Source organism: Anolis sagrei, chromosome 4 (genome assembly GCF_037176765.1).
Source record: "Anolis sagrei isolate rAnoSag1 chromosome 4, rAnoSag1.mat, whole genome shotgun sequence".
Classification (NCBI taxonomy): domain Eukaryota; kingdom Metazoa; phylum Chordata; class Lepidosauria; order Squamata; family Dactyloidae; genus Anolis; species Anolis sagrei.
In genome coordinates this window covers 233919247-233947171 of record NC_090024.1, presented here as the reverse complement: position 1 = coordinate 233947171, position 27925 = coordinate 233919247, and positions in this window count along the sequence as shown.

Sequence of the window (27925 nt, the reverse complement as noted above, 5' to 3'; positions counted from 1 at the left end):
TGAGCCAATTCTATCATTGGTGGAGTTCAGAATGTTCTTTGATTGTAATGAACTATAAATCCCAGCAACTACAACTCCCAAAAGTCAAGGTCTATTTTCCCCAGGCTCCACCAGTGTTCACATTTGCGCATATTGAATATTTGTGCCAAGTTTAGTCCAGATCGAACATTGTGTGAGTCTACAGTGCTCTCTGGATATAGGTGAACTACAACTCCCAAACTCAAGGTCAATACCCACCAAACCCTTCCAGTATTTTCTGTTGGTCATGGGAGTTCTGTGTGGCAAATTAGGTTCAAATCCATCGCTGATGGAGTTCAGAATGCTCTTTGATTATAGGTGAACTATAAATCCCAGCAACTACAACTCCCAAATTACAAAATGAATCCTCCCCCAACCCCACTAGCATTTACATGTGGGTGCATTGGGTATTTGTGCCCAGTTTGGTCCAGTGAATGAAAATACATTTTGCATATCTGATATTTACATTATGATTTATAACAGTAGTAAAATGACTGTTATGAAGTAGCAACAAAAACAATGTTATGGTTGGGGGTCACCACAACACGAGGGACTGTATTAAAGGGTCATGGCATTAGGAAGGTTGAGAACCACTGGTCTAGCACATCTAGGAAGTGCTAGGTTGTGGACAATAGGTACAAAAGCCTATTTTTTTTTTAAAAAAAAAGGGGTGTGTGTGATTGTTCTTTATGCATCCATAGGATAATTGTTTGTTATTTATTGAGGGTAATGAATATAAAAAATGCGTATTACTTGTGAATTAAACTCCACATCACTTTTGCATATGTTCGTTCATTTGTCTGTTCTTCCTTTTATTTGTATTATTCTGTGAATGAAAAGAAAAACATACTCAAAATGTATTTCTCAATATATACTGCTTCTCAAATTGTGTATTTTGATGCATTCTTTTTTCTTGGACCAAGAACTTGATCACAATGTTCAGGAGGCAGTTGTGAGCCCTATATTTAAAAAGCTATATCTGAATCCCTCTGTAATGGACAACTGTAGGCCAGTGTCCAACCTCCCCTTTCCGAGTGTGTGGTGGCCTCCCAACTCCAGGGATTTCTGGATGAAACAGATTTTCTAGATCCATTTCAATCTGGTTTGGGGTCTGGCTATGGAACAGAGACAGCTTTGGTTGCCTTGGTAGATGATCTATCCAGGGGGACAGTGTCCTTGTTGGTTCTTCTGGATCTCAGCAGCTTTTGAAACCATTCACCATGGTATCCTTCTGGGCCATCTCGCTGGGATGGGACTAAGAAGCATTGTTTTACAGTGGCTCCAGTCCTTCCTGGAGGGCCGTACCCGGAAGGTGGTCCTGAGGGACTCCTGTTCGAACCATTGGCCACTGACTTGTAGGGTCCCTCAGTTTTCCATTTTGTCCCTCATGTTGTTCAAAATATACCTGAAACCACAGGGAGAGGTCATCCAGAGTTTTGGTGTGCCTGAAAAATACCTTAAAAATCTGTTATGCAAAGCAGGCCTTTTAGTCCCTACTTGACTGCTTTTCTTAGGGTGCATCCAGAACTGTAGAATTAATGCAGTTTGATCCCACTTTAACTGCCATGGCTCAATGCTAAGGAATCAGGAGGATTGTCATTTTTCAAGCTCTTCACCCTTCTCTTACAAATAGTGGTGGTGTCTCACCAAATTATAACTCCCAAGATTCCAAAACATTGAACTATTGCAGTTAAAGTGATACTAAACTGCATTAATGCTGTTGCAGCCCAGCCACCTGCTTGATTCCCTTTTCACCCAAAATCCACACAGATAAATAACAATAATAAGTTTATTAATATAAAAACAGTTTCAAAATAATGTTCACCATAAGCAGACTAAGCAGTCACTAAAGTACCAGCAAAACCCAGTATGCAAAAGCAGTTCCCATGTACATCCATAAGCTAGATTTCCAGGAGCTTAACAAAAAGCAATGGCCAATACTGAATATGAACCAAAAATCACCAAAGGCAAAAGCAAGAAAGTGTAATCCAAGGGTTGTTGCACTTAAACTAGAATTAAATCCAAAAGCTTGAAACATGAACATGACCACAATCCAAAGGCTATCTGATACTTGAACTTGACTACAATCCCAAAGACTTGAAACTTGAAACAAGATTTGTGATCCAAACAGGAGGCATGTAACTTAAACAGGAAACCAAGATACAGACCCAAGAACAGAACTCCTAACTTGGAGCTCCCAAAACAGACAGCTTGACACATGAAAATCTAACGTTGATTTCTCCACTGACCATTGACTCCAATTCCTTAAGGATACTCCCACTTGCCCATGACATCGCACTTTCTCACACCTGGGTTCCTTTGTTTATCTTTCAGCCTCTGGGAACAACAAATATCCCTTTTGAGCTGTAAATGCTGGTTTATCTGTAACCCTCCTGTCTCCTCCACATTCCTTTCAAAGTTAATCCCTGGTCAATTCTCATGAGAACCACTGCTTATTTCCCCGACAACAGATTTACCCAAAACATTCCCATCATCTTGAAAAACACTTTCACTTTCCCCTACAGAAACACCAGGCCCAAACAGAAAATCCCTGTATTCATCCACAAAGGCTTCACAGGCCTCAACAAATGATTCAGGACAATCTCATTAGAAATGAAAAATAAGATCCTTTTTCCTGGCCAACAAAACTGGGCACCTTCCTTTGCTTCTTTCGATGCATGTAAGAAGCACATCGAATGTCAAGAAAGATAAAACTAGACTCCCTCTTATTTGTCATCCATATAGATAGATCTTCATTTGAAAAAAGTACTACCATTTCTAACTAAGCTTCTGACACCCACAGTAGATTTTTCCACTACATGGACAGTAATCCTGTCTTCCTTAATTGAGAGAAATAGGGTTTGCATGGGTATATATGTCAGTTTCCTCCCTTTTTTGACATCTCTATCCTCTATGTATGCTTGGAAGAAATGTGTTGGAAAAAGATAAGCAACCCTTAAATATCCACTGGGGAGGTTAAAAAAATAGGAGTAACATCATGAAAAAGACAGTAAGGTGTTATGGTACTTGGCCTGTTATTGAGGATGTTCATCATGACCCTCTTCTGGAGAATGGTGAAATAGAATTGGTGAAGTTGGTGATGATGATACAAATCTGGAACAATTTTTAAAGAATGGCTTCTTCTTCTCCTTTTCCCTCATTCTGTTCTTCCAATTGTCAAAGATACGCATCAAGTAGCAGTTGGAAGAACAAAAGCTTTTGTGAGCTACTTACTCATATAAAAACAGTTTGATTACCTTTTAATTCATGCACATACTGTATTACTGCTAATTTGCACATGTAGTATTTGCTTTCAAATTTTTAAAGTTATCTTGAATCTCACTAATGAGGGAGAAATGGGATAAAATGAAGTAAAAAAGGAAAATCCAATAAGAACGGGGAGGGATGAGGAAGGAGAAAAGGAGAAGGAGAAACAGTGTTGTTTTTCCTCTGCAAGGTCAAATTTGAGCACAACATTCGAGCTCAAAGTAACACCACATTCCTTTTCAAAGAGAGCATTATTTGCCATTTCCCCATCCCTCTTGGGTTTTAGCACCAGATGCTTTTATTTCCTTTCATCTCTTTTGATTATGAGGCTGGTAATTATCAAAATGAGAGGAAAGAGCAAAAGATGTGACAGATCATAACTTAAGATAAATTTAAGGATGGATGACAAGAATGCCAGATCCAGAACTCAATACTAATAATAGTAGGTGGTACTTCGGTCACCATGTTCCTTCAGTGTCTTTAAGAATCTCCCAGCTGCTCTAGATCATTTCTAGAATTTGAATGTGCACCTCAGTTCTACATACCTTAGAGATATTGATGTATAAACAACTTAAATTTAATGTGTTGTTAAAGGCGTTCATGGCTGGAATCACCTCACAACCTCTGAAGACGCTTGCCATAGATGCAGGTAAAACATCAGGAGAGAATGCTTCTGGAACATGGATATACAGCCCAAAAGACTTACAGCAGTCCAACTTAAATTTAGGAGCCTACCCACTATCCCACCTTGGAGAATATGCATATTCTCTCTACAATTTACAATTCTTCCAATATCCTCAGTGGAGAGCAGGTTTCCCATCAGGTTTTGTTTATATATTAATTACATGTTCATTTTTCATATTACTGTTTGCAGTTATGAATAGGCCAAAGAAAACAACTTGTTTTGTTTTATCCATTCTGATTGGATTTTTTCCCCTGATCTCTGAAACATTAACATAGTTTTCCAGGGTTGTCTCTCCTGAGACCAAATGGCAATAAAAGTTCATTACACATATTGTAACACTAATTAACATCCCAATCTCATGAGGGCCCTCTTGGCCAGGTCGCTTCATCTTTCTGGTTCCTAGACAGCCTCATACTACATTGCAATAGCTCCCTCAACCATTGATATGGTCATCTACTTATCTTGACTTTAGGCAATGTCTTCTGCTTTTGTCCTCCACTTTCGTTAAAAACTGAGCTAGTCATCTCTTCACCATACCCACATGTTTTGCATTTCTGTAGATATTCATACACACAGTCTGCCTATAAATGTCTGTTCCTATACATGTCCATCTGTGCTTTTGAGGAAGTAGATCTAGAATTTATCTACATTGGTCCTGTGCCCCAATTTTGACTAGAGGTTAAGCCTGAATATCCAGATGAAGTCCAAGGACTTACTGTCCATAACATGGGGTAAAACCTGTTAGCCCAGTTTTACCCTGAATTAGGAAATGTTGAAGATGTTTCTCCAGAGCAGTCCGCACTTTGAGGTTAGTGTGAACAGTTGGACTGGCTCTAATCTAATCTGAACTGCTCAATTGTCCAAACAATTCATTTTTTTCTGTACTCTATGGTGCAGGGAAAAGAGGAAGGATTGCAATGTTGCTTCCTAAGTGTTTGCAGACTACTTCTTTAATTATCTTTTCCAGAATCTTGCCTGGCATTGATGTGAGACTGAGCGGACGGTAATTGGGTCATCCTTTTCCCCTTCTTGAAGGTAGGGACCACATTTGCCCTCCTCCAATCTGCTGGGACTTGTCCTGTTCTCCAAGAACTCTTGAATATGATTGTCAATGGTTCCAAAGTGACTTCCACTAGTTCCTTCAATACTCTTGGATGTAGTTGATCCAGCCCTGGGGATTTGAATTCATTTAGAGTGGCAGGTATTCCTAGACAACTTGTTTCCCTATTTGGGGTTGGTTCATTTTGTATTCCTAATAAGAATAGTCGAAGGCCTAATAGGAATTATAGTTTTGAAAAAAAATCAGTTGCTTTTGTTTATCAAGGTTTTTCAACACTTATATTTATATGGTGTGTGTATGTGTGTGTGTATATATACACAGAGATGCATATATATACACAGATGCATATATACACACACATACACAAACCATTTTGCAAATATTTTCAAATACTCTTTGCCTCTCTTGAAGCAACACTTCACATCTAATGAAGTCCACAAAAGCTTATACTTGAAACTTCTTTTTTCCCCAATAGTCTCAAAGCTGGAAATGAATTACTTTGTGTCTGCTTGTTCTGCAGAGGGTGCAGTTTTTTCTTACTTATATGTTACACAGTGCAGCTGCTGAATTATTTTTTTCTGTACAATTGTTGAAGCTTCAGATGTCTTTCTTTCCTTTGCACCTATTTTCCTAGAAAGCAAAGTGTTGGCAGTAGAAAAGAACACACCTGGAACACACATTTGTAGTTCAAGAAACCTGTCGTGATGTGAATGTTGTTCCAGAAAGGAGATGCTTCAATGAGTGATATGTCTCTAGTGTTCTGCTAAATGCCTTGTTTACTCATTAAGATGGAATGTGCTGCAAACACAAATGATGGATTCATTTCCCTGCTTTCCAAACAGCTGTTTTAGCTTTAATTATGTGTAGAGTTGAATCAAATGCTTTTCTTTGGGGAAGAAGGAAAGGGAGAATTAGCCCCTCTCTGAAGCTCCAATTTGTGCCAGATTTATCTCCGTAAACAAGATATGAGTGCCTCAGACTTAATCCATTTTAGTCTTGGGATGTTCTCTGCTGCCTTGTGTATAATTACATTTCTGTTATCTTTGGTTCACAACACATCTCTTCATGCTAAGCAATCTCATAAAGAAGACTTCCCTCACTTTTGGTGTGAGTTTGAATCTGTATCCAACAAAGACATCAAGAGATATGTGAAGAGACAGATAACTTTCTAAATATGGGGTTGTTGGAAGCCATTTTTCTGGCTGTCATTTGAATGTACATTTTCAAGGCTTAGCTCTTTAGCTAAGCTCTTCTAGAAATCTGCAGCACAAGGCTGTTATGGATAATGATGATTGGTTAATACATGTCATCACCAATACCCATCAGTCAGCTTCAATTTTTGATTTTATAAAAATAATGTTTCCCTTTGAAGAAGTTAGGAAATAAACATAGCTATCTATGTGATAAGCTATGTGTTTGTCAACATGCTGATCACAATAAAAAAAAACCTGGTGAGTTATCCAATAGGACCAAAATGAAGACTATAGTAATGTTCTGGACCCAGTCTGTCAACTACTTCAATTGCCTCCCAAACATTTTGCATTTCTCTCTTTCTCTTTCTCCTTCTGTGCTTTGTTTTACCTCCAGAATATGTATCTATGAACTAGTATTGAGCAATATTTAACTAAGGTTGACATCTTGAATATTGGCAGGACATCTCAGGATCTATAGACATGGGAGAGAGGGAGGCATTTCCGATTTTAGAACAGCTGGTAAATCATCGGCAACTATAACATCTATCAATTGAAAGGTTGCAAATTCAAAGCTCCAGGTCAGCGTGAGCGGGTGACCATCAGCCCTGCTCACTGTTTACCTAAGCAGTTTGAAAACAGCTTTAGCTTTAGAGAAATTATGTACCACTAAAAGTGTGGGAGATGCCATAAAGAAAAAGATCAGAAAATGCTGGAATCCTCTTTGTTATAGAGGATGGAGCGACAGCAACCTCTGTGGACTCGAGCCCAACCATCCATGGCATCGAAACACCTCCTTTTGTGCTGTCTGTCTGTGTACTGTCTATGCAAATGGCATTGAATGTTTGCTGTGTATGTGTACTTGTGATCTGCCCTGAGTCCCCTTTGGGGTGAGAAGGGAGGAATATAAATAAAGTATTATTATTATTATTATTATTATTATTATTATTATAGTCCATTTTGCTTAAATTTGGTATTGAATTATGGGGATTCCAAGTGTTTGGGGATGTAAGACCCAAAACTGTGCTGTGTGACACAGTGTAGGTAATAGTTCCATGGGCAACAAGGCACTATATCTCCCCTCCTGCTTCAAATTTGTTGTTAACCAATGGAACCCCCTCATGGCCATTCTGTGACAGGTGGCGAATGGAAGGGGAGGAATCAGAGAAACATCTGGCTATGACCCATAACACCTATAATGCCCATAACACCAGACTCATAACCCCATCCATTGAGCGTCTCTAGAGGTCTTGACAGATGTGTAATTATTTTGCATCTGAACACAGGAGCATAGCTAGATGTCTCTCTCATCTCTCCCCTTCACCTGTTACTGAATGAATGTGGGAGAAGGAAGGCTTTTTTAAGTCAACAACAATCTTATAGGGGGAGACTTTGTTCATTGCAGATGGTGAAATAATATAGCAAGTTCCAGAATGACTTAAAGAATGACTTTTTGGTGCAAGGCACATTAACAGAAGGCGACTTGTATTCATTGTATTTGTGAATATGAGCTTTACCTCTCCTCTCTTTTATTTCTGTCATATCATTATCATTAAAATGCAACATTTTCTGGATACATAATGTAACTGTGTGTATAAATGTAATGACTAGGAAAGGACAGGATCCTTCTCATCCAGTCATAGATTCTCTTGTGACAAGGCATTCTGACTTTGTGAAGATGATGCCCTTTAGAACAGGGAGAAGTTGTTGATTTTGGATGACAAGTTTGAGAATCCCTCAGGCAGTATAAGGGATTCTGGAAGTTGCAATCCAAAATGTTAACTTTTCTAACTTTCTAAATTTTGAACCATTCTAGAAAGAATAAATAATCTCTGTGATTGATATTACACACGCACACACACTTTCTTACTGTAAGATTTATGTTCAATTACTGGAATCTCCCAGATCATTCTTTGAAATAGGAAAGAAAATGAGAGTATTTTTCAGAAAAACCTTTGAGAACATATCCTTAAAAGTCTTGTTAAATGTTTTCTTACATTAATCTCTCAGCTTTGTGCTCAAGTATCCTTCATTCTCTTCTGCAGAACAAAAATATGCTCAAGGGCCTTTCTAACGGCTTCCTAGAGGGAGAAGAGTTCTAATTCATCCTTTAATGTAAGTGTTAATGGAACTGCATCATTTCAAACACTTCCTGGAGCACAAGAATACCCAAACTAGCTCAAAGTAAATGTTAAGCCTGTCTTCCTTGATGTTTTGTATGCTTCTGAAATCATTTCATCTCATATAGACTTGATGGAAATAAGCAGGTACTTTGTTTTCAGATAAAGATAACAGAGAACAGAATGAGATTTGCAACCAGTAAGAGTTTTCTTACTAATATAACTTAGTCCAGAAATAGTAACCTTAACTAAGCTCCATTTTATTCACTCAAAGGAAGAATAAATATTACTGCTAGTGTGTTTTTTTTAATCGTGTCAGGAGCGACTTGAGAAACTGCAAGTCGCTTCTGGTATGAGAGAATTGGCTGTCTGCAAGGACGTTGCCCAGGGGACGCCCGGATGATTTGATGGTTTTTTTTCCTTGTGGGAGGCTTCTCTCATGTCCCCGCATGAGGAGCTGGAGCTGATAGAGGGAGCTCATCCGCCTCTCCCCGGATTCAAATCTGCGACCACTGCTAGTGTTGAGAATTAATAATAATAATAATAATAATAATAATAATAATAATAATAATAATAATTTTATTTATATACTGCTCCATCTCCCCTAGGGGACTCAGGGCGGTTTCCACATAGGCAAAGTAACACAGAAACATACAGAGTAGCCATTTAAAACATAGACATAAAACGATTAACATATATATTAAAAACCAGTTCCAACACTTTTCTATTGTGTAAAATAAGCTACCAAGGGCCTGAATTTGAAAGTGGGCCTAGACAGTTTGAGAGGGTTTTGTTTTAGTTTTTCTTGCAACAGGAGAGTGGGACCTCATTTTCCTCCCCAAATCTAATCCATGAACATCTCCTGATCTGGTCCACAGAGCCAAGGAAAATCATTGTTGTGTGCCTTCAAGTAATTTCTAACTTGTGCTGACATTAAGAATGGAGATTTGTTCAGAGGGAGCTTTGCCATTACCTTCCTCTGAGTCTGAGATGGTGTGATTTGCCAGTGTACCTCTATGACCAAGATTTGGATCCTGATCTCCAAAGTCCTAGTCCATCACTCAAAGCACTACACCACACTGACTCTCATCTGTCTGGGAAATACCTTTGCCCAAAACCATCCCTGAACATGTGCCTGCCATATAGATTGAAGCAAGAGTGAAATCAGCATGTGTTGCTGAAATGTCTTCTCCATGTTGGTAGGAAATGTTATGTCACATTTGGAAAACAGGCCTGGTGTTTCAGTACCAGGCAGTCTCTCTCTTGACTCTTTCCACTCCTTCTATGTCCAGTATTGTTATTGATGATTTTCACCTCAACGATCTTGAAAGCAAACATGCAGAAAGCCCTGTTCATTTTGTTTCCTTCATCTTTTCGCAGATTTGGGTTGGGAGTACAAACTGACTCCTTCCATTCTTTTAATCAACTAGAAATATCCCTACCAATTTGTTTGAGTCCAGTGGATGTTAGGTCTCAAGTCTGGGAATGACTAAGCTTAAGTAAGAGGAGAAGAAAACCCTCCTCCACATTGATGGCATCATAATGAGATGAATTGGAACCTCTCCTACAGCCACAGAATAAACTCTCCCGATAGCAGTATGCAATTATTTCCTTTGGAAACAGGGTTACATATGGAGTACACCAGGTAAACGTGCTATTTTCTGGGAAACATTCAACCTACAATCCTAAAACACCACAGAACATTTTTTGCCCATCAAGATCTTTTCCAATTATGAGCCAAAACAGGCACAATGCTTCTCAGTGACTATGTGCAACTATATTTTATAATTCTATTTTACAAGATCGAAACACCTACTATATTACAGTGAATGAGCAGCATTCTTTTAAGTCAGCCGTGTTGGACTGTACTGCAGCAGTACTAAGCTGTTTTGATATGTATTTTGAAGCAAGTAATGAGGAGGGCAACATCATAGGAACTCTGTCATAATGGGATCAGTGCCATGAAACATTCATCCACAACATTATGGCAAATCTATTGATACCCAGTTTTTCATTTTGTGAACCGTTTGAGATTTTTCATTGGAGATGCTGATAGGATGAAAGAAGATGCTGAATTCATCCTCTGCAAATTGCTTGTCTCTCTCCCAGGGGGCTAGCTTTCCATGGAATAAGAATTCATATTTCTTTCCCAGGCCTGAGATTTTCTATAGTATGGACAGGATCCCCTGATGGCGCAGAAGGTTGAACCGCTGAGCTGCTCAACTTGCTGACCAAAAGGTTAGTGGTTTGAACCCATGGAATGGGGTGAGCTCCTGCTGTTAGCCCCAGCTTCTGCCAACCTAGAAGTTCAAAAACATGCAAAGTGAATAGATCAATAGATACCACTCTGACAGGAAGGTAACAACGTGCCATGCAGCCACGCTGGACACAAGACCTTGGAGATGTCTATAAACAATGCTTGCTTTTCAGCTTAGAAATGGAGATGAGCACCATCCCCCAGAGTCAGACTAAACTTAATGTTAAGGGGAAATCTTTACCTTTGAACAAACAAACAAAATCTGGCTATCAGTATTAAAAAAAACCTCTAAAATCGCAACAGCACAACAACAGAGAGGAAAAAGGCAAGGACATCTAATTACCTCTCAACAAAAGTTTGCCCCAGGCACAGTCAGACCATTGTATGCTAATCAAGGTGGTTAGTTGAAACATTCACACCTAGCTCCAGCAGACAAGAGTCCTTTGTCTCACCCTGGTCATTCCACAGATATAGAAACCCTTTTGCCTACTTCCAACAGACATCACTACCTCTGAGTATGCTTGCCATAGATGCAGGCAAAATGTCAGGAGAGAATGCCTCTAGGAAATGACCATATAGCCCGAAAAAACCTACAACAACCCAAACTTTACCTTTACTTTATAGTATGTAAGGGGAGCGCCTAGCTTCTTGATTTCAGAAGAGAATAAGCACCAGCTATTGACTTTAGTTTAAAAAAAAACTGGAGCCAGAAGGAGCTCAATAAATGCCAGAAGGAGGCCCATAAAAGACTAGCTCAGATGGCAGAAGTGAAGCAGACCTGTTCTTTGGACTTGAGGGCTGTTATCCAGACTTTTAGTAACAGTATTTCCATCTTGTAGATTTTGGAAGAGCCTTGAACTGAGAAATACTTAGTGGAAGCATGGAGATGAGCTAGATACGTTGGCATAGTAAAGTGAAGTCTACCAGTGGATGTTAAGTACCTTTTCTCATCTTTTGCACCCTTTCCTTCTATTGGCTTTTTTTTTTTTTTTGCTTCCTTGCTGGGAGTTGAAATCCTTTCCTTCCTCAGCATCGCAACCTTCCATAACATTCCTGTATCCTTATCCCAGCAGCACATATCTAAATACTACAGGGGCTCATCCTTAAGCTGCTATCATTGGTTCCTCCTTCAAATATCTCTCTGAGCATTCTTAAAATAAAAACTATTACCTTAGGTTTGTGGGTCAGGCATGCAAGCTGAGGGATTTGTTCCTTCACATGGAAACTATGACGTCTACAATGGTATTTGTGTTGTGTAAATTCAAGTCGTTTTCTATTTACTGCAGCTCTGTTATATGGTTTTCTGGGCAACTTTGTTCAGAGAGGAAGTCTACCTTTCTCTGAGTCTGAGAGAATCTGACATGCGCAGGGTGACCTAGTGTGAAGTCATGGCAGAGCAGGGATTTGAACCATGGTCTCCAGAGTCTTTGCCCAGCGCTCAGAACACTACCCCATGCTTGTTCTCACTCTGCAACAATGAGATTAGGCGAGTTCTGTGCATTTCAAATGGATTTTTCACATTTTGGGATTTCTTATTAAAATTGTGTATGTGCGTGTGCAGAACACCTAGGGGCAGGCATGTAGCCGGGGGGGGGGGGGCCTTCAGTCCCCCCCCCCCCCGAAATTCTCATGGTGGTTCACGAAAAGGCCTTACTGGTGCATTATTTAAACTGTTATGTTTATTCATATCATGATCTGATAACCATACTCAATATATCCCATATGCATGAGGGTATTGGGGTAATGATACAAAAGGTTTGCTAGGCTAGACCCTCTTTCACTCAGACTCAGCCCCCCCGAAACTCAGCCCCCCTGAACCCCCCCTGAAAATATTCAGCCCCCCCCCTCCCCGAAACAAAATCCTGGCTACGGGCCTGCCTAGGGGAGGGAAAAGCCTTTTTATAAATATACTTTTATATGCTGCTAAAGGATTTATGCCAGTTTTTTTTGCTCCTGTGCAGAGCAAATCCAAAACATAAATCTTGCAATATGATGTTTCTTTAAGGCAGGGTTTCTCCCCAAGAATGAGGAAAATTGCAAACATTCATAATATACCTAACATAGCTGAGTTTACTGTGCATTTTAGAAGGCAATATAGGATCTTCTAGAGATACTGAAAAAGAAAGATAGACAATACTGATCAAAAACAACCTTGTAGGAAAAAAAAGAAAGGGAGAATTTATAGAGGAATTTGAAGCCAGAAGATGGCAGGCATTGTTAGTTCTGGTATTCACATAAAACTGTGTATCTGGAGATAGCTTGGCAAGAAATATTGGGATTTCTATCTTGGCTGTTCAGCTTAACTGAATAGCTGTCCAATGTGTTCCCAAATATTTTGTGAGTCAGTCTGGATGATATCTGGCCAATGGATTCTGCTAAATTCATAGTGAACAATATGATCATATCTTCTTGTACTATCCCTGCAAGACGGCTGCTCTGTATGCCAACTTGATATCCTGCGTGTGGTGGTAAATCATCATCATCATCATCAACAACAATATGCTTAAGTGGACAAAGCTCATTGTATATAAGCACTTAAAAATAGTATTGATTCCTGGTTGTTGGTGTCCATAACAGTCTTTTGTAGTTGAAATATTTAAATGTTCAGCCAATGCCCGCATTCCACGGAGCACCACTGCTGCGCTCCTCTTGACACTTTGATTGTGGGTTCTCTCACTTCATCTGCAAGGAATAGTTTGAACCAGGCAACTGAGCTTTCTTACAGCTCTGAACCCAACCTGACCTGCAGAACAAAAGCAGAACTTGGCTGGTTGTCAGGCATCTTCTGTGATTCCTCCACCAGCAAGTTTGGTTCTTCTTCTGAATCAGACTTCTCAAGGGGGACTATGATGCCTACAGTCATGGACTTTATGGGACCTGAGGGTTGCATGAGGTCCCTGGGCATGCCTTTTCTGCCTTGAAGCCAGTTCACTTAAAGATCCTCACTGGCCCCTCTATCTTTTTTAATTGTGTGTAATTTTCAGACAAATTTTGCCTGTTTATGAGCTTGCAATGTTTGGTTTGCAGAAAGCCACCCCCGTGTGAATGAAAATACATAAAATAACCCCTAGAAGTGTTCCAAACAGAGTATTACTGCCAAATATCTTTTCCTTGGCAGTCCTTCTCAAAAATGCAAGAAGAAATTATGTGATATCTGAGAAGCAAAAATGTTCAAAGAGCTAATAGTCCACCTAAAAATATTCAAAACACATATAATGACACGAAGAATTGGGGCCCTGAGTTCTTTTCTGTGTTCCAAATGACTTCAAAAGAATTACATGCCATTTTGAAAACAAGATCTTTTCTGACATTCTTATAAAGAATCAGTAGGGTGAAAGTTAAAGCAAGGTCCACATAGTTAAAGCAATGATATTCCCCATAGTAACCTATAGATGTGAGAGCTGGACCATAAGGAAGGCTGAGTGAAGGAAGAGAGACGCTTTTGAACTGTGGTGTTGGAGGAAAATTCCGAGAGTGCCTTGGACTGCAAGAAGATCCAACCAGTCCATACTTTAGGAAATAAACCCCGTCTGCTTACTGGAGGGAAGGATATTAGAGGCACAGATGAAGTATTTTGGCCACATAATGAGAAGATAGGAAAGCTTGGAGAAGACAATGATACTGGGGGGGGGGGGGGGGGAGAAAGAAAAAGGAAGAGGGGCCGCCCAAGGGCAAGATGGATGGATGGTATCCTTGAATTGACTGGCTTAACTTTGAAAGAATTGGGGGTGTCCACAACCAACAGGGACCTCTGGTGTGGGCTGGTCCATGAGGTCACAAAGAGTCAGAAGCGACTGAATGAATAAACAACAACAACAAGGGTGAAAGTAGTAACAGATAAATGGGTTAAAAAGATTCTAGAAAGGGGCTTTTGAAAGGGGTTTAAGGGTGGGCAATGTGAAGGACAATGTGAAGGCAAATAGATTTACTCATCCTGCAGAGTTAAACAACAAAAACTAAGCCACAAGATAAGTTTGGTAGAAATGTGTTTATATTACAACCCCCTCATGTTCACAGGGTATAATTTTCAGGGTTTACTGCAGTTAGTGAAAATCATGGCTAATAGTGAACCCTATTAAGTAACAGATTTCTGGTGGAAGCACACAATTTGGCCATGCTGAAGTATCTAGGAAATGCCTAGAGAGAACATGGGGATAAATGAAACTATGGACACCAGTCGCACGGATACAGATATCATACTATTAAATTTAGTGCTTATTAAGTGATTGGGCAGCTTCCAGACTTTTATCTGGTTTGGACTATTGGCATTAATCTTATGGATTGCTTAAGGAAAAACGTTTCTCACTTTTTAACTAATTTGAAGACATCAGTGGAAGAATGATTGCCTGTTTCTATAGCATATTATAGCTTAGCCTTGCCTTTAATGAACTGGCAGACTCTCAAACATATAGATATATGTGTTTTAGGAAGTTTGGGTAATCCAATGTCTTTTCTGGATTAGTTAGCACTCTGTATGTCTCTGGGCAGGCATGTAGCTGGGGGGGGGGGGCTTGGGGGGCTTGGGTGGTCTGTGAGAAGGCCTTACTGGTACATTATCTAAACTGCTCAATGCTCAATATATCCCATATGCATGGGGGTATTGGGGTAACAATATAAAAGGTTTGCTAAGGTAGAGCCTCTTTCACTCAGACTCAGCCCCCCCCCCCCCATCAAAATCCTGGCTATGGGCCTGTCTCTAGGCTATGGTATGTGTGCTGCAACATAGCTTCCTATATATGAGATTCAGTGTAATAGCTTTAGAAGATACTATGCTGGGGAAAGTTACTATATAACATAAGACTCTAACTGCCCTATCTTATTTTTAGTGAATTATTCATAGAATCATAGAATTGAAAGAGTCCCTGAGAGTTATCCAGTCTGATACTCTTCTACCACAAAGAAACACCTAATCAAAGTCCTCCCAACAGAAGATGATTCAGCCTGTTTTCAAGAAAGATCAATCACACTCCAAAGCAGCACATTTTACTGTCAGATAGTTCTTATCATCAGAAAGTTCTTCCTAATTCTCAGGTGGAATCTCTTTTCCTGCAATTTGGATTCATTATTCTGTGCCATAGCGTAAAACAAGCTTGACCCCTCCTCAATGTGACAGCCTTTCAAATATGAAAAAATGGCCATCATGTCCCCTCTTAACCTTCTCTTAACCCAGGGCCCTAAGATGCTCGTAATAAGACATGGCTTGCAGACCTTTAACCATTTTTGTTGACTTCTGGACACAATCTATGTTGGCCAACAACCTTTGGGAATAATGATACCCAGAACTGGGAATTGTTCTCCAGGCGAGATCTGACGAAAGCAGAATCCTCTTTCCCCCCTAGTGCAGCTAAGGAGGGGAAAGAGATTTTGCCTCCTCACCCCAAGAAGAAAATCTAACCCAAAGTAGTTCTGGTCGGAACTACTTTGGGGGGTGGAGCCTGGAGGAATTTAGCCTCCCTCCAGTTCAGTCTTCGCCTGGCGTCACCCACCTCACCCGCCCATTAACAGTATAATTATTGGTTGCCTTAGGGAGCCGGATAGGAATTTCTTTCCCCTCCTATGTTCTAGGAGGGTTTTTTCACTTACCCTATACTGTTACTAGGGGACAGATTGGGTTTTTGGTGTTTTTTAAATAGGTTTTGCAGAAAAACAGCTAAAATGAATACATTTGGTGTGTACCCAGGAATACATTTGGTGTGTACCTCTTTTAATAACAAAGGCCATTAACATAAAACATCACTGTTTATTGTACTAACAGAGGCAAACACAAGATAAATGGCCTTGGATTTAGGAGGATCTTACCTCAACATCCTTGAGGAAGATTCCTCCAATTCATTGTCTATAAGGTACCCAGGTTTACTTCACCAGGGACCGGGTGCTTCGCCCTTTGAGCCAAGGGGTAGGCCAGGAAAGGGACACCACCTTGGCTTTATACACTACACATTCAAGCTAGTATGATCATGAGTTTCAGTTATAGATTTAATTAGGTAACTATTAATAAAGTTGCTCAGTTTTAAACCCATAATCATTGTGTGGTGTCTTCATTTGGGGGGTTGGCAGGCAATAGAGTGCAGAACAATACCAGAACATGGTTTGTGATAACTGGGACTCCTGAAGGTCATTCACACATGTTGTTGTTCATTCGTTCAGTCGTCTCCGACTCTTCGTGACCTCGTGGACCAGCCCACGCCAGAGCTCCCTGTCGGCCGTCACCACCCCCAGCTCCTTCAAGGTCAGTCCAGTCACTTCAAGGATGCCATCCATCCATCTTGCCCTAGGTCAGCCCCTCTTCCTTTTACCTTCCACTTTCCCCAGCATAATTGTTTTCTCTAGGCTTTGCTGTCTCCTCATGATGTGGCCAAAGTACTTCAACTTTGTCTCTAGTATCCTTCCTTCCAGTGAGCAGCCGGGCTTTATTTCCTGGAGAATGGACTGGTTGGATCTTCTCGCAGTCCAAGGCACTCTCAGCACTTTCCTCCAGCACCACAGCTCAAAAGCATCGATCTTCCTTTGCTCAGCCTTCCCTAAGGTCCAGCTCTCACATCCGTAGGTGACTACAGGGAATACCATGGCTTTGACTCTGCGGATCTTTGTTGCCAGTCTGATGTCTCTACTCTTCACTATTTTATCGAGACTGGACATTGCTCTCCTCCCAAGAAGTAAACGTCTTCTGATTTCCTGGCTACAGTCTGCATCTGCAGTAATCTTTGCACCTAGAAATACAAAGTCTGTCACGGCCTCCACATTTTCTCCCTCTATTTTCCAGTTGTCAATCATTCTTGTTGCCATAATCTTGGTTTTTTTGACGTTCAGCTGCAACCCGGCTTTTGCGCTTTCTTCTTTCACCTTGATTAGAAGGCTCCTCAGCTCCTCCTCGCTTTCGGCCATCAGAGTGGTGTCATCTGCATATCTGAGGTTGTTAATGTTTCTTCCAGCAATTTTCACCCCAGCTTTGCATTCATCAAGCCCCGCACATCGGATGATGTGTTCTGCATACAAGTTAAAAAGGTTGGGTGAGAGTATGCAGCCTTGCCGTACGCCTTTCCCAATCTTGAACCAGTCTGTTGTTCCGTGGTCAGTTCTTACTGTTGCGACTTGGTCCTTGTACAGATTCCTCAGGAGAGAGACAAGGTGGCTTGGTATGCCCATCCCACCAAGAACTTGCCACAATTTATTATGATCCACACAGTCAAAGGCTTTAGAATAGTCAATGAAGCAGAAGTAGATGTTTTTCTGAAACTCCCTGCCTTTCTCCATTATCCAGCGGATATTGGCAATCTGGTCTCTCGTTCCTCTGCCTTTTCTAAACCCAGCTTGAACATCTGGCAACTCTCGCTCCATGTATTGCTGGAGTCTTCCTTGCAGGATCTTGAGCATTACCTTACTGGCATGAGAAATAAGGGCCACTGTACGGAAGTTTGAGCAGTCTTTCGCATTTCCCTTTTTTGGTATGGGGATGTAAGTTGATTTTTTCCAGTCTGATGGCCATTCTTGTGTTTTCCATATTTGCTGGCATATGGCATGCATCACCTTGACAGCATCATCTTTTAAGATTTTAAACAGTTCAGCTGGGATCCCGTCGTCTCCTGCTGCCTTGTTGTTAGCAATGCTTCTTAAGGCCCATTCAACCTCACTCCTCAGGATGTCTGGTTCTAATTCATTCACCACACTGTCAAAGCTATCCTCGATATTGTTATCCTTCCTATACAGATCTTCTGTATAATCTCACCACCTTCTCTTGATCTCTTCAGCTTCTGTTAGGTCCCTGCCATCTTTGTTTCTTATCATACCAATTTTTGCCTGAAATTTACCTCCAATGTTTTTAATTTTCTGGAAGAGGTCTCTTGTCCTTCCTATTCTGTTGTCTTCTTCCACTTCCATGCATTGCTTGTTTAAAAATAGTTCCTTGTCTCTTCTGGCTAACCTCTGGAATTGCGCATTTAACTGGGCATATCTCCCCTTATCCCTGTTTCCTTTTGCTTTCCTCCTTTCTTGGGCTACTTCCAGTGTCTCAGCAGACAACCATTTTGCCTTCTTGGTTTTCTTTTTCTTTGGAACGTACTTTGTTGCCGCCTCCTGAACAATGTCGCGGACTTCTGTCCATAGTTCTTCTGGGACTCTGTTTACTAAATCTAGCCCTTCAAATCTGTTCTTCACTTCCACTGTATATTCGCTAGGAATGTTAGTGAGATCATATCTAACTGGTCTGTGTATTTTCCCTGATCTCTTTAGTTTTATTCTAAATTGAGCAGTAAGAAGTTCGTGATCTGAGCTACAGTCAGCCCCAGGTCTTGTTTTCACCGACTGGATGGATGTCCGCCACCTTTGGCTGCAAAGGATGTAGTCAATCTGATTTCGGTGTTGACCGTCTGGTGAGGTCCATGTGTAAAGCCGTCTTTTAGGTTGTTGGAAGAGAGTATTCGTTATACACAGCGAGTTTTCCTGGCAAAATTCTATCAGCCTGCGTCCCGCTTCATTTTGTTCTCCCAGACCATGCTTGCCTGTGATCCCAGTTGTCATTTGACTTCCCACCTTGGCATTCCAGTCTCCTGTAATGAAAATAATGTCTCTTTTTGGTGTATTATCCAGTAGGTCCTGCAGATCCTCATAGAACTGATCTACTTCTGCTTCTTCAGCAGCTGTGGTTTGGGCGTATATTTGGATCACTGTAATGTTGAAAGGCTTTCCTTGCACTTGAATTGAGATCATTCTGTCATTTTTTGGGTTGTATCCAAGCACTGCTTTAGCGAATTTCTTATTAATTATGAAGGCTACTCCATTTCTTCTATGTTCCTCTTGTCCACAGTAGTAGATCTGGTGGTCATCTGATGTGAAGTGGCCCATTCCAGTCCATTTCAGTTCGCTGACCCCCAGAATGTCTATCTTTAGTCTTGACATCTCACCAATAACAACATCCAATTTGCCCTGGCTCATAGATCTTACATTCCAGGTTCCTATGGTGTGTTGATCTTTAGAGCATCGGATTCGTCGTTCACCTCCAGTACCATCAGCCGCTAGCCTTCCTTTCGGCTTTGAGCTAGCTGCGTCATCACATCTGGGGCTAGTTGAACTTATCCTCTGCTCCTCCCCAGTAGCATTTTGGCCATCTTCCGACCTGGGAGTCCCATCTTCCAATGGCATACCGACATATCTCTGGTTGTACTGGTTCATTTAGTTTTCTTGGCAAAGATACTGGGGTGGTTTGCCGTTGCCTTCCCCAGGGATCACGCTTGGTCTGACCTCTCTGCCACGACCGTCCCGTCTTGGGTGGCCCTTCACGGTTTCGCTCATGACATCATTGAGGTGCTCAAGCTCCAGCGCCACAACAAGGCGGTGACCCTTTGCTGGAGCATTCACACATATGATCATCATAAATAAAAACCAGTTTGATGGCACATAACAACAATTGCAGCTACATGCTAAAGTATTCATTATTCATTCCCTAGCTCCCAATCCCACAACTGCTGCCAGTTAGTAAAAATTGCTAGTTGCATCTATTTTAATTCTCAACCAAATTCAGACAGGATTAACAATTTCATTAAACATCCTTAATGTAATAGCTGGCTTTATAGACCCACTTTTCTTTAGAAGCAAAAGAAATTTTTAAAAAGGCAGCAGATAGAAAAAAAGTTTTGTCGAAGGCTTTCATGGCTGGAATCACTAGGTTCTTGTGGGTTTTTTCGGGCTATAGGGCCATGTTCTAGAGGCATTTCTCCTGACATTTCGCCTGCATCTATGGCAAGCATCCTCAGAGGTAGTGAGGTCTGTTGGAATTAGGACAATGGGTTTATATATCTGTGGAATGGCTGAGGTGGGGCAAAGAGCTCTTCCCTGCTGCAGTTAGGTGTGAATGTTTCAGCTGATCACCTTCATTAGCATTTGAAGGCCTGGCTGAACCTGGGAAAATCTTTTGTTGAGAGGTGTTAAGATGTGCCTGGTTGTTTCCTCTCTGCTGTTTTGCTGTTGTAATTTTAGAGTTTTTTAATACTGGTAGCCAGATTTTGTTCATTTTCATGGTCTCTTCCTTTCTGTTGAAATTGTCCACATGCACAGAGAAGCATGTGGACTACACAGAGAAGCCATTGAAATCCACAAGCATGTGGACAATTTCAACAGAAAGGAAGAGACCATGAAAATGAACAAAATCTGGCTACCAGTATTAAAAAACTCTAAAATTACAACAGCAAAACAGCAGAGAGGAAACAACCAGGCACATCTTAACACCTCTCAACAAAAGATTTTCCCAGGCTCAGCCAGGCCTTCAAATGCTAATGAAGGTGGTCAGTTGAAACATTCACACCTAGCTCTAGCAGGGAAGAGCTCTTTGCCCCACCCCAGCCATTCCACAGATATATAAACCCATTGTCCTATTTCCAACAGACCTCACTACCTCTGAGGATGCTTGCCATAGATGCAGGCGAAACGTCAGGAGAAATGCCTCTAGAACATGGCCCTATAGTCCGAACCATGAGAGTTGTGCAGCAGAGAAACCACTTTACCTATCCCCACCTTGATAGTTAATCAATGTAATCCTCAAGGAGCTAGTACACTTGAAAAAACCCACAAGAACCTAGAAAAAAAGTTTTCAGAAATTTTTAATGATGTGTATAGTAAACACTGGAAGGTATACCTGTACAATATGAGTTATTCCTATACAATAAAGGTGACAGAGAGCATATAGGGACTTTCTAGTTTATCGCTTCCAAAGCTTTGTTTCTTCTTTATTTGCATGCCTTCCCACAGTTAACCTGTGAATAGTTCTTCTATGAAGTGAATCTAAGAAATAGCATTATTTGGAATTGCCATGTCTGGATTATCATGATTGTAGGCCATTGAGTCTCCTCCCCTCAGTTTCCTGTAGATCCACATATGCAATTTTAATCTTGTTTTGTTTGCCTTGCTGCTCTGGCCGGTCAGATCTTGTAAAGAGGCAGCACCAGCCAGCTGTCATCTTTGCTGAAACATTAAGCAGTGGAAAGAATAAAGGGGATAGACTGTGGATTCAGATGGATCCTGAAATGAAGAGTACTAATTCAAAGGGGTTCAGAAGTTATCAGGAGTAAAACTTAGATCCACTGAAGTGGTCTGACTCTGAAATTATTTGGCATTTTATTAGCACTTCAGATACAGAGAGATACAGAAAGCCAGACAATGGGTTTCTCAAGTCCAGAGTGGATTGACTATTCCAATAACAATAATAACAACAACAACAACACTTTTTGTTTACATTCCACCCTATCTCCCCAAGGGGACTCAGGGCGGATCTTATTACACATACGCGGCAAACATTCAATGCCATTTGGACAGACAGAAAAGAGGTATGTTTTGTCAAAATCCAGCTTTCAGTGCCTTTGGAGGTTGTGCTCAAATCCAGCCACAGGGGAGTGCTGTCACTCCATACTCTATGATGAAGAACCATAAGGACTTCCCTCCTTCCTTTTGGTTGCCAGCATTTTCTGGTCTTTTTCTTTTCTGATGTTGTAAAATACCTCCCCTGCATTTTAGTGGTACCTAATTTCTCTACTTACAGCTCTAAGCTGTTTTGAACTGCTTAGGTCAGGCACCCTCAATTTGCAACCCTCAAGCTGTTTGGGCCTTCAACTCCCAGAATTCCTGACAATTGAACAAGCTTGTTAGGGCTTCTGGGAGTTGGAGGTCCAAACAGCTGGAGGGCCACAGTTTGAGGATGCCTGGCTTAGGTAAACACTGAGCTGGGCTGACAGTCAGGAGCTCATCCTGACCTGGGCTTTGAACTTGCAACCTTTCAATTGGTAGTTCTTATTGCTGCTGGTGGTGATTTACCAGCTGTGCTATAGTCCTGCCCACTAACATTAGAACCACGAGAGTTGTGCAGCACTGAAACCACTTTACCTATCCCCACCTTGATAGTTAATCAATGTAATCCTCACTTAAGGAGCTAGTACACTTGAAAATTCCATCTAATTCCAGAATCCTTAATTTCTATAGTGTTTATTAATATCTGCAGTTTCACTTCCTCATGCAAAGTTCGGGAACATATCCCTTGCAAATACAGGAGTGTATTGTAACAGTTAATGAAACATTCTTTTTGTCAAAGGCAAGGAAAGCCCATGAGTCAGAATGCCAGTACTACCGGTATATGTGATACAAGCACACACAGCTGTTTTGATTGCTCCTATTTTGTTTTTGTTTTTTTATTGATTGTGGCGCAGCTGGCTGAATGTCAGCTGCATTAAGATCACTCTGACCAAAAAGGTCATGAGTTCAAAGCCAGCCCGGGTTGGAGTGGGTTTCCAACCAATTATGTGTAGCCTGTTGTCGACCTTTGCAACCTGAAAGACAATTGCATCTGTCAAGTAGGAAAATAAGGTACCACTTTAAAGTGTGGGGAGGCTAAATTAACTGATTTATGAGGCCATAAAGAAGACTCCAACAAAGCATTCCAGCGGGGAAGCATGCGGGGAATGCGGAAGTGCTTCATCAGCGTCACAGATGGATGATGAAAGCGACAGCTCCCCTGGCGGCCAGAAAAAGTTAAATAGCCTCTGTCTATGTCTGTACATGTCGTATGTCAAAAATTGGCATTGAATGTTTGCCATATATGTGTACACTGTAATCCACCTGAGTCCCCTGCGGGGTGAGAAGGGTGGAATATAAAAGCTGTAAATAATAATAATAAATAATTTTATCAATGTTTTTGGCATTTTAACTACAATATTGTAGTATGGTCTCGTATGAGAGGAGGTCCATTGGGGAGACACTATACATTTCCGCACTAGGTGACATGAACCACTATGACAGAATGCTAGATGAGAATTCTATCTTCCCTCTTATAGAAAGGCAAATTAGGAAAAGGGCACTCCTGAATCTATATAGGTAAGTCCATTTCTACCTAATGGCTGAACTTCAAAATTATGATTCACAGTCATAAATGAATATCTGAGGCCATCTGTCTAATCATCAGAGGCAGTCTTCAGCAGGGCTCTCCTCTTCAACAGATCATTCTCCATCTGGGCTAATAAGCAAACAAAAGCTGCTCTTGTTTTTGGAGGAAAACACTTAAGGAAGACCCTGCTGATACATTCACTGTGCCTTATGTGCACCCGATGTAAACATAGAACTTAAAACTAGCTGCAAAGACTCTTGGATACTTTTCTCAGATCAATCAAATGATACCAGGAGGGCATTTCATTTTTGCATGGTGTTCACAATGCAGAGCAAACAGCACAGCCATGAGACTAAATATTCAAACCGCTGGAGTGATCCCCACAATGGCACTATTTTTGTACAGGTCTACCACATCAGACAAACTGATAAAGACGGGGGGGGGGGGGGGGGGAGTATCCATGGAAAAAATTGAATACAAGTTTTTCAAAAAATGGTTAGCTCCCATTATCTAAATTGTTTTCCTTGCTTCCCATCCAAACTGAAACCACAGGTGTGTTGTTTTGGAAGAGGTGTGAGCAGAATAATAGGACTGTGATGCTATATCACGCTGGTAGAACAGACATCTTTGTGAAGGTAACTGCAGAAGCACCCAGCAACCTCCCAGCTCTTTCTTGGTACACTCTGGGATGTGATTGGGTGCATTGGATGCTACCTTCTCCAAAAGTGAAAAATACAAAAAAGAATTAGCAGGTATAAATCCTAATTATACTTTTGTATGCCAGCCAAAGAAATCAGCCTATGAGTCCTATGGACTGGCATAAGAGTCTCAGACCCTGTCAAGGTTCTTTCACCAATATTATGAACTAGGATCAAAGGTTTTTTTCTCTATCAGTTTTCCAGGAAGATAATTCAACAACACTGAGCTGATTCTGAGTAACTCTGAAGGTAAATTGGCCACACTAATTTGGAGAGGAAAAGTGCTGAAAGTCAACTGCTGGTGTTGAAAAACAGCAAGTTTTCACAGCTGGAGAACATTCAAAGAATATTTGCCAACTGAATAGAGTGAGACTCAGAAGAGTTAGTGTTGGAAAAACCCCAATGAAAACTTCTTCAAAAGTCATGATGCTTGTTCTGTCGCGCGCTGGGCCTGTAACAGCTGTCTTTTCTATAGGACGTATACTTTAAGCCCAGGGAGAAGCCAGGGGCCCTCAAAGAGAGATTCTCAGGGATTTTTCTGAAGTGATGGTCTTTAGTGTCTTTAATGATACAACAAAGTCTTTATTATGGAACAAACAACAAATCTTCAATGGTTCAAACAACACTTCAAGGCTTTCTTAGTCTAATCCTCAATGGACTTTTACCTGACTTTGATTAACTGTACTTTCTCTGTAAGAAAAAAAAACCCTTTTAACCTCTCCCAGGCTGTTTACTATCTATGCCTCATCGGTGTGGGTCCTACTACCGATTCCAAATGCGTCTGGGTATCAAGTAGACCTACCAGCTGAGGCTTGTAGATATTTCAGCTGGAATTCAGTGGATCTGTAATGCTGTCCTCCCTCCAAGAATTCTTTGAAAACTTCAGGGCTGTTTTCCCTCTGATTGCTGTGAGGCTGAGAGGCTGTGAGCTCTCAGCCAGAGCCTTGGGACCTTTCCCCTGGAATTTCTGTTTCTGTTTCCCCGGATGATCTTGAGAAAAGAAGCTTTTCTACGGGACGAGCTGGTCTACGTCCTATAGTTTAACTTCCTTATGTGAGACTGCCCAAAAAATGGCTCCTTTCCCTCCCAGAGCCCTGAACAAGTGGCAGAACCAAAGCTTAATTATGATGGACAGGTGGCCTGCTCTATGACGCAAAAAGATAACAGAAAGAAAATAAAGTTGGAGCTCCTGGTACAGCCGTACCAGCACAATGCTCAATGTGTGTTCTAGCAGATGCTATTGGAGTTCAACTCCTATGCTCTTTTAACACTGTCTCTGCTGACAAGAGCTGAAAGGAAATTTAGCCCAACAACATCTGGAGAGGTACAGGTAAGCTACTCCAGTTTTTAAGGAGCTGTAAATATGCACCTGTGCAACTGTGAGTAGAAACAGTGAACAACGGGCAGCAAAAGTATGAGGAACACTGGAGGATTTTCAGGGCTGGGGCAAGCTCCACAGCATTGGAACTCTCCTTCTGAAGGAGAATGCTTTCTTTTTATACCCGCAAACCCTATGGAACAATTCTTTATGATGAAGTAGGAGCTGTTATTGTTTTTTGTGTGCCTTTGAGTAATTTCTGACTTACTGTGATAGATGAAACTATCACAGGATTTTCTTGCTAAAATTGTTCAAAGGATGTTAGCAGTAGAGCAAAATCCGCTCTGCATGTCTGTACTCAGCCTTTGTATCTTCTCCCAGTCTCATATTACAAAGTGAATGAAAAAAAATCAAAGGCATTAATTCAACTTCTTCACATCAATGGACAGCCCTTTACATTTTGCCATGATGCTAACAAGGATGGTATCTACATTTACCAAAATATTCTGGTGTAAACTGCTCTTGCTGTGATGATGCCAGAACCTTGGTAGCAATTAAATTCAGCTGCAAGGGAATCTTGGAATTTTTTAAAATGCTACGTTACTACTATATAGCAAAGTTACGAATGAACAAGACATAGGCAACTTCTCAGTTCAATCCCCCAAAAGCTCAATCCTCTCAACTTCCAAAAGTTGTTCTGTTCACTCTCCAGGGCTCCTTCTATGCTGCCATATAATCCAGATTATCAAATCAGATAATCCACATTATCTTCTTTGAACTGGATTGTCTGAGTCTACACTTCCCTATAATCCAGTTCAAAGCGATACTCTGGATTTTATATAGCTGTGTAGGGGGGACTTCCAGTCTGAGCTGTGTTATCAGATTCTTTCCCACACAGGGCCCAGACGTTTTCATTCTGTTTTCATTTCTCAACCTTGGCTGTGAATTCATGACATGGAGGTGTTCTGTTGTCTTGAATACACCAGATATGCGTCTGTGATAGGTGTTCCCTTATATATATACACACACAGAAATACAGGCAAGGAAGGCATAAACATATAAAACAAGAAAGCAAGGATAGATCATGATGAGTAGGAATGGTACACTATTTAGGCTATAAAAAGATACAGTAAATGAAATTTCTTGGTCATCTTTGGTGCTTGGACATCTTTCCAGTGCATCCACTCAGGATCAGGGAAATGTTTTGAACACACCAAATGTTGCAAGCTACCATTATGATGTCTAGAAGCAGGTTGCAACGGAAAATGTGGTGTACCTAGGAAAATGGAATGACTGGATGACATGACTGGACAATATTTTTAACAAGGAGACCCTTATTTTTATAAAAAAATTAATTATTACATTTGGTCCAGCCATAGGTTTATAAATGTTTGTTGTGCTATTGTTCATGTTTATTGCTTATTTTTGTTTATGAGATTTATTTTAATTATTTTGCATTGCTTGTTGTTATTGCTTTTGTTATTGATGTGTTGTGGGCTCGGCCTCATGTAAGCCATATCGAGTCCCTTGGGGAGATGGTAGTGGGGTATAAATAAAGTATTATTGTTGTTGTTGTTATTATTATTATTATTATTATTATTATTAATGATATGTGTTTTTATTTATTTTGCTTTGTTTTATATTAATGTTTTTAATTGTATTTTATGGTTTTGGCGTTGACTGTAAACCACCCTGAGTCGCCTGCAGGTTGAGACGGGAAGTATATAAATATAGTAAATAAATAAACAAATAAATAAATACATTATGTGGTAACTGAAGCTGAGCAGTCATTGGAGTGATGACTTTGACTGGATAAGTACCTACAAATTTTGGAGCCAGATTCTTTAAAGGTTTGAGAACTTTTAAGTATTTAGTTGATAGATACAGTTGTTTCCCCCTTTTCCAGATTAACAGCTGGAAGCAGCGGTTCTCCTGCAAATCTAGCCACACATCATGTGGATTCCAGACAGCAGTTGCAAGGTGAGTCTGCTACTTTGACCTAAATAAATGCAGCCAAGGACTCCAAAACCCATCAACCTGGTGACAGAGACCAAATTCACTACTGCATTCCATATTAACTGTTCTGCATCAACTTCCCCTCTGATACTTTGCAGCCAAGATTATGAATGTTTAACATATTTCTTTTCCCACTACCCTCCTCCTGTGAGTTTAATTGCTGACAGCTTTGGCTGTTAGATCAATTGCTCAATTGCAGATAAAAAAACACTGAAGTGGAGATTTCTCAGATTACTCACATTATTGTAAATAATTACAAGTGACTCTTGCAGTTTAAAGTAGCATTGAACTCCCCTCCATCTGCATCTCCTCAAGCTTCTGATGTCCTGGTGGAATAGAAGTCACATGACCACAGGTTTTCTTTTTATATTCACAAAAGTTACATCATAGATTGAGTATTTCAAATATCTATCTGATGTTCCAGAAGGAGCCTT